Raw genomic sequence first — 7890 nt, forward strand, 5'->3', positions numbered from 1 at the left:
CCGTCTTAAAATGTTTAAAGTCGTATAAACCTAAAGTGGACTGAAGGGTCACCAAAAAATTCTATATGTAGCCCATTTACTTGTTCCAGCCTAGCTGGCGAAACCGGATGACCACAACGTACTAGAAAAACTCAGGGTTTTAACTTGACCCATTTATTTTTTTATCTTATTGCAACATTTGTTTAGCACATGCTTTTAACAATCTGAGGCTAACTAAAAATTAATAGCTAAATGAAAGGTTTTAGGTTAATTCACAATTGATAATCTGATTTCACTCTATTAATTATTGAGATGATTAATCAATCATTTCAATAATCAAACTCACTATAAAATAGTTTGGGCCCTATATGTAGTGCAAACTTACTTAAACAATCAAATATTTTTTATTTATAAGAAAAATCAAAAATTTATTTTATTCATGTTTCTACACTTTAAGTCACTTGTGTTTTTCATACACAACTTGTATTTTAAGTGCTGCTCAAATAAATACTCTGTACGGTACACAGGTCAATCACTATAAATGCCAGCCTCTTTATACCTATATTAGGGATCGTCTTAATCCAAGTGGCCCAGATTAATTAATGTATAACATAAGGAATTACTGAAAAGAACACTGCACAAAACATACTTGGGTGATTTAAGACGTAAAGATAATCCTCCCACTATAGTATACGAAGTACAACAAGGATCAGTAATTCCTTATGTTATACATTAATTAATCTGGGCCACTTGGATTAAGACGATCCCTAATATAGGTATAAAGAGGCTGGCATTTATAGTGATTGACCTGTGTACCGTACAGAGTATTTATTTGAGCAGCACTTAAAATACAAGTTGTGTATGAAAAACACAAGTGACTTAAAGTGTAGAAACATGAATAAAATAAATTTTTGATTTTTCTTATAAATAAAAAATATTTGATTGTTTAAGTAAGTTTGCACTACATATAGGGCCCAAACTATTTTATAGTGAGTTTGATTATTGAAATGATTGATTAATCATCTCAATAATTAATAGAGTGAAATCAGATTATCAATTGTGAATTAACCTAAAACCTTTCATTTAGCTATTAATTTTTAGTTAGCCTCAGATTGTTAAAAGCATGTGCTAAACAAATGTAAATTAAAAATGTGATGAACAAAAAAAAAAAGTCATATGATTATAAGACACTGTGATGAATTCAATACTTTGTTGTCCATATAAATGTATAAATAAACTATGAGAAAATGGGTGGCAGGCCACCTAGCTAAATCCTGCAGCAGTTCGCAATGGAGTTCTTACCCTCCTCAGACACACCTCTTGTTCTATCGTTTCCAAGTAGGCCACAAATGTTCGTTTGCACATTCTTCTCAGACCAAAAGAGGTTGTTCTCTTAGACCCATCTTCCAAGACAGGTCGAAGACCACACGTTTTCGTCCTCAATCCAGCAGTCGATCCACTGGAAATAGGTCGGCTAAACCAAGGAGAAATGTCGCTCTGCACCCTGATGTTTTCTAGACTGTACAATCCCGGCTGTTAACCAGCACCAAATCAGATTGCTGTGCCTGTTTATGGTATATAACCACAAATATATAATTGAAACCCGCTTCAAGACCTTGTTGATTCTGAGATGCCATGTTTTCCTATTAATTATTCTTTCCTTTTGTGGATTCTGCGCGAGGACGTAATAAGTCAGCCTTTTTAGGTTTCTTAACATTTTTGGCTGGGAGGCAATCATCACTGGATTTGTTTTTCAAAGCATTTATAGTCACTTCAGGACAGCCAATGTTGCGCATCTTTGTCCTGTAATTAGCCATCTTATATTTCAGGCTAATCATCCAGCCATAGTAACCTGTGGCAGATGGCTCTCGCAGACAAGGAAATTTTTTGATCAGTGCCCCTGCAACTTCATCTATTTGGTAATTTTGAGGATAAGCAGTAAACTGAAAAATCGCCTCAGCTAGCGTCTCTAAGATGTCAGATTTAACACCTGGAGTAATCTTGAGCCGAGTTCCAGTTTCTCTGAAGGTCTCATTTCCACGCTGAAGTTGCACCTCTACATTGAATGAAAATCGAGGAATAGTAAACTCGCGAGGCCATGCACATGATCTCAGCTCACTGTCTGACTGTGGTAGAATTATGGTGCTGTCTGAGTTGGATGAAGACGATGAGAGACTGGAGTTTCTTTGAATACTTTCTGGACTTGCAGAGGAGTCAAGACTGCATGTGGGATACTGCTTTGACAAAGATGCACTTGTATCCAGATTTGCCATGTACACAAGTTTGATTGTACTTCGGTCTTGAATGTCTTGCATTGATGCACCACCCCCAAGCCCAGACGCGCTGCAGTGGCTATGCTTTAGAATGTCTTGCATTGATGTTATGTTCATAAACTCATTATTGAAGTCAGGATCCATGAATTGAATACGAAAGTCTCTTTCAATTCCAAATGCTTGGCAAATTGTGCTCTGAAGATCAGTCAAAGTTCTTGGCATCCCAGATGGAACGTCAAGTCTCCTAAAATCATCATCTGCCACGATGACTCAACTTCAGCTGCTCTGCCATTCTTCAATCTGATTTTTAAAGACATTAGGAGAAAAAAAAAAGTTAAAATACTTTGCATTGAATAATTTTATTAGGGAGCACAAGAGTGCAGAACTGCAACACAGGTTTTACGGGTAAAATGCAGTTTATTTAATTTTATTCTATAGCTTCCTACTGGGTTTTTTGCATACGTCAGCCACAATCCTCAAAAAGTGTCACTTTGCTTTTAGTGGTATGTGTTGCAATTCATCCTTTATCAAAATGTTTTGAGCATCATCAATGATGTTTTTTTAAGACACATGACAACATGAGGCATGTTTGGCCAAAAGAACTCAAATGTAATGGAAAAAAAAATATTACCCTTGTGGGAAGTATCCAATCTTTATTAAAAATAAGCTAAACATTTGTGGTACCCCTCCTGTTGCCATGAAGATAAACTGACTGCAACTGAACACATGCAATTGAAGACAACATTTACTACCTTCTATATGAATGAATCTTTTAAGTATGACCATTCGCCGGCCTCCAATCCTGTAATCTGCCAAGGGGTACTGGTCTACCAAGGCACCAAGATCAACGAGGGAGATGTGTGATGTGGGAAAAAGTTCAAAACCTCTAAAATGCTCCCTATACCAGGCACCCATCTCTTTGACAATGAAGCTCAGGTTTTCCTCCACAACAACCATTTGGACAACTTCTGCAAATTCAGGCAATCCAGCAGAGGAGCCATAAACTACAATCATGCCAGGCCTGTAGTTTGTTCCATTCACAGAAGCATTCTTTGTGAGCTGAATATGGGTAATATCAGGGAATTTAATCTTCAAGTCTCGCTGTACATCATGATGCAGAATGTCAACAGAGACAGTAGAAACAGCTGAGACAGTTAGGCTCGGCCTTACAGTTGTGACAGACTCCAAGTGGTATGCCATCATGAACTGATGTTTCACTGCCAGTGACAGTAGCACATTTTTAAAGCACCGTGTGTGACGAACAACCTGTTTGAAAAAACTGTGCTTTGCCTCGAACCTCATGGTCCACATGCCAACAAGTGGCCCAAAGAATTTAATCATCTGTGGATAATGCTCCACAAAATGATGTTTTGGTAACAGCTTCAGTCCTGGAAACAGCTCTTTCAACCTACATCTGTGGTCAGAGACTCTAGACTCAAGGAAAGCAATTGATTGTTCTGTGTGTACTGGTGCAACAACTAGTTCAACAATGTCCTTTAGGTCCAAAATTACCTGCCAAGCTGTTTCATCTGGAGGTACCAAGTGTCCTACAAACAATGGAAGGAATCGTAAGAGACTCCAATTTTCATGAGCATTTCCTCCAATGCTTTTGTTCTGCATGAAAGTCCTGGGAATAGCATGAGGGCGATTACTCTTGTCTGCCCATTTGTAGGGAAATGTCAGAATGGACTCATTGAGGCTGTCAAGTGTAAAATATTTTTTCAAAATTAAGATATTTAGGCAGTATGCCAACTCAACTGGTAATATGCCCTCAAATATGTCATATGCAATATCTGGAGGATATCCACTGCAAACACTGAAATGGGAGAGATGTGCAGAGAAAACACACCGTCTTTTAACACCGTGACATGGTTTTGCATTACTCTGTGCAGAACTTACATGCATTTCATGTGTCTCTTTGCTTCTCAGAGTAAACACACCTGAACTAACCTCTGTTTCTTGAATATCAGATCTTTTGGCCTCACAAAATCTGCAAAAGTATTCACCTGAAAAACTCTCAATAAATCCAGAAATACTGTGTGCTCCTAAATTATCTGCTATGACACACTGTATTGTGCCCCTGACAAATTCTCCAAGATGTGCAATAAAAATCCCTTGACTTTCCAAAGTAACAAGATCACTCAACAAGGGCTCTAGAATCTTTTCATATCCATATGTCTTTACATCTTCAGACTTGCAGAGTAAAGCCAGATAAATGGAAGTCAGTGATGAATGGCAAGCAGGTGGTAAATTGCTAAGAGTCCAATATATGGCACAGATTTTGTGCTTTTTACGGGAAGTGCCAAGTGGATTGCAAATCTCAAAATCGTCAATATACAAATTCAGTAAAACTCGCAATTCACCTGCTGATAAAAAACTGTTTTCTTTGAAAAACAACCCCTCCCTAAAAGACCTGTAAATCACTTCTTCCCCACTTTGTTCTGTTATGCGACTACCATCCAAAACCTTAGCAAGAAGGTGGCAATCACTGAAAAGCTGCTGTAAAACCTTTAAAACTGGAACATACTGAAATGTTCTTTTATTTTTTTCATCCAACACATACTCTACAGGCTCTACAACTTTAAAATTTTCCTTGTAGAAATTTTTGCGCTTAAAGGATGTTGCTAGGGGACAACCTTTACCTACCGATTTATACACAGGATTAGATGTACACAGTGCAGATGCAAGTTCTTCAATGACTGACTGATCTATTTGCAAGCTGTGACTGTTCAATGTGTCTTGGATAACTTTTGCTGCCGTACACAAAGATGCTGTGCCCAACAAATACTGAAGTTCCTCCAAAAGTTCATCAACTGCAGCACTTGGAACGTGAAAAATATTTTCTAGTTTTAATAACACTGCCGCAAGTTTTAGCTGAACTACGTCTTCATGATCATTTGATGTCTCTAAATCAACAGGCTGTTCGTCACCCCACAATTCCTCAGCATTTGAAGCAACATGCTCTGCAGTTTCAGTTGCAAAAGATCCTCTGACAATATCCTCTTTGAAGTCTACCAGCGAGTGTAAACTGTGCTTGCGACTTTTGTGTGACTTAAAGGTACTGTAAATATTTGATTTGTAGTCACAACCTTTAAACATACATGTTACTGTCTCATTGTTTTTTAAATGACGGCTAATGTGCACAAAATATTCACGCTCTGTTCCTAATTCACTACAACAACATAACTGACAGGAAAAAGTTGTAAATTTGTCAGAGTGCTCTGGGGTATTGCTATGATTCCTTGACAAGTGTGTCAGAAGTGAATTCCAAGTCTTTAAAAGACATGGACACTCAGGATATAGGCACTTAATGTGATGGCCACGCCCAAAATGACTATGTTTCAGTCTATAGTGCTTAAGAAGTTCTGATCGTCTAGAAACTTCTGCACTGCAGTCTTTACACTTCCACATAAACTGGACATACAACAAAGAGAAAATTTGAAACAAAAACAAAAAACACACTTAGTACTTTACACAAAGAAAACTTTAGCCGTGGTTAACCTACAAGAATGGATGCATCTTAGAAGTATGCTTGTAGGCTGTATTATCTAGAGAATTCTTTTCCCAACTCTGTTCCTTGAGGATGCCCATCCTGCATATTTTTGATGTTTCTCTGCTTCAGTGCACCCTGACATATTAACTGTGTCAGTGACAGACTTGTGCACAACTTGAAGAAATTAGGCTAAACATTGGTTCAAATCAGTGTGGCGATGCAAGGAGGCATCTAAAAAAAATGCAGAACAGAGGTCTTTGAGGAACAGGGTTGGGAAACACTGATCTAGAGTGCACCTAAAATCTGATCAGGTTAGAAAGCAATACCATAACAGTGCCAATTGAACAATCAAATAAAAGGAAAAAATAAAAACTAATATGTTACAGCCAGCAACTTTCATGTTCAACTTTAAATAATTTTCTCTAAAGGATGGGAACTGTTGGCAACACATGGAATCAGTGTTCTACGCCCTAGTCTTTATATAAAAAAAATAAAAAAAATAAAAAACTGTACAAAATATAGAGGCATCTTTTCTTAAACTATATTAATCATATGTAATAATTGATATTAATTAATATCAATATTAATAATCACAAGAACCCTTAAGATGAGATAGATAAACTTGTCAATGCAATACTGTCGTGATAAATATGTAAAGAATTTGCATGTACTTACCAAAATAACACAGTTTCCTTGAATAAACAATAACACATAAGGGGAAGAAAATCTGCCAGAAAAGGAACACAAATACAAAAAATTAAAATGAGGACTTTAGAAAGACAAACAATTACCATTTCCAAGCTACTTCATGATACTCCCTTGTAAAAAAACAAATCTTACTTGTGCCTCTGTAAAAACTACAGATGGCACGATACCACTTTTTTTTATGTCCGATACCGATATCATAACTTTGATTATCTGCCGATGCCGATGTGAATCCGATATAGTGTATTTTATAATAAATAAAACTGGGTTTTTTAAATAAATATTTTGCTGCATTTTGTATAAGTTCATACTCAGTTTAAAAAAAACATTAAAACTATTCTGTTATACCTGTATGCAAAAAATACACTGCACCCAAAATATTTTATACTTCAGCAATACTGATCAACCTAAAAAACTTGCACCATCCTCCTTATTCAGGTATTCTAAACAGTACATAGAAATATTAAACAACCTAACTAATAGGGCTGCCAACTCCCAGCAAAAATATTAGGAAACCACCCCCCACCCTCTGCCTCATAATGCTTAATTGACGTAATCTACTTTAATGCACAGAAACAATTATTTTCCTACAATAATTAGATTCAACATTTTTCTTCAATACAGTTGCAGACAGCGCAGATGGTACCTTCCCAAAGGAAAAAGTGCTATATGAACTACTATTACTAGGGTATATATTAGACTTAATATTTACTACATACAATAATGGATTTCTATACATTTAATCAGATCACCACTTTGCTTGTAAGATTTAGATAATTATTTATTAAAAGCTAGACATTTTAAATGAGAATAAGAAAGAAAATCATTTATGCCCCCCTTTCCTTGTTAATGCCCTCACCACATATACAAACTGATATCATGACCAGCAGCTATTACGGCTGTGCCTTCAGAAAACACAAGCGGATACTAGAAAGTAATATTAAAAAAATTCTAGCAACAGCTGATCAAGCTTAAAAGTGCTGCTGTTGTTTATCTGCCGTTTTCCACTTTCTAGCGCAAACTGGGCGATTAACAAACAAGAGAGGCAGGACTAGCGACAGAAAAGCCGATCAGCTGATAATCGATCAGTTTCATGATTGAATTAGCAACAGGAGAGGGAGGGGGGAGAATGAGGGAAGAAGTTTTAGCTGTTCAGCATGAAGACACCGAATAACTCCAGCTTTGTGTCTTTTTTCATTCTAGCTGAAGTATAAAACAAATCGCTTCCTTTCCCCCTCAATAAAAAACTCCGACAGCCAGTCCAGCTGTGGCTCCATACATCGGTTGTTAAGCTCAACATGGAAATACTATGCAAACATACAGAGATGAACTTACACACTTGCTTTACTTCTCTGTGTTAGTTTTCTCTGAGATTAAATGCAGCGGTTTGGAAGCAGGTAGCGAGGCTTCAAATGCTAAACCAGACCGCTGACAGGTCTT

Source organism: Haplochromis burtoni, unplaced genomic scaffold (genome assembly GCF_018398535.1).
Source record: "Haplochromis burtoni strain Fernald_Lab_line unplaced genomic scaffold, NCSU_Asbu1 Contig_719, whole genome shotgun sequence".
NCBI lineage: Eukaryota > Metazoa > Chordata > Actinopteri > Cichliformes > Cichlidae > Haplochromis > Haplochromis burtoni.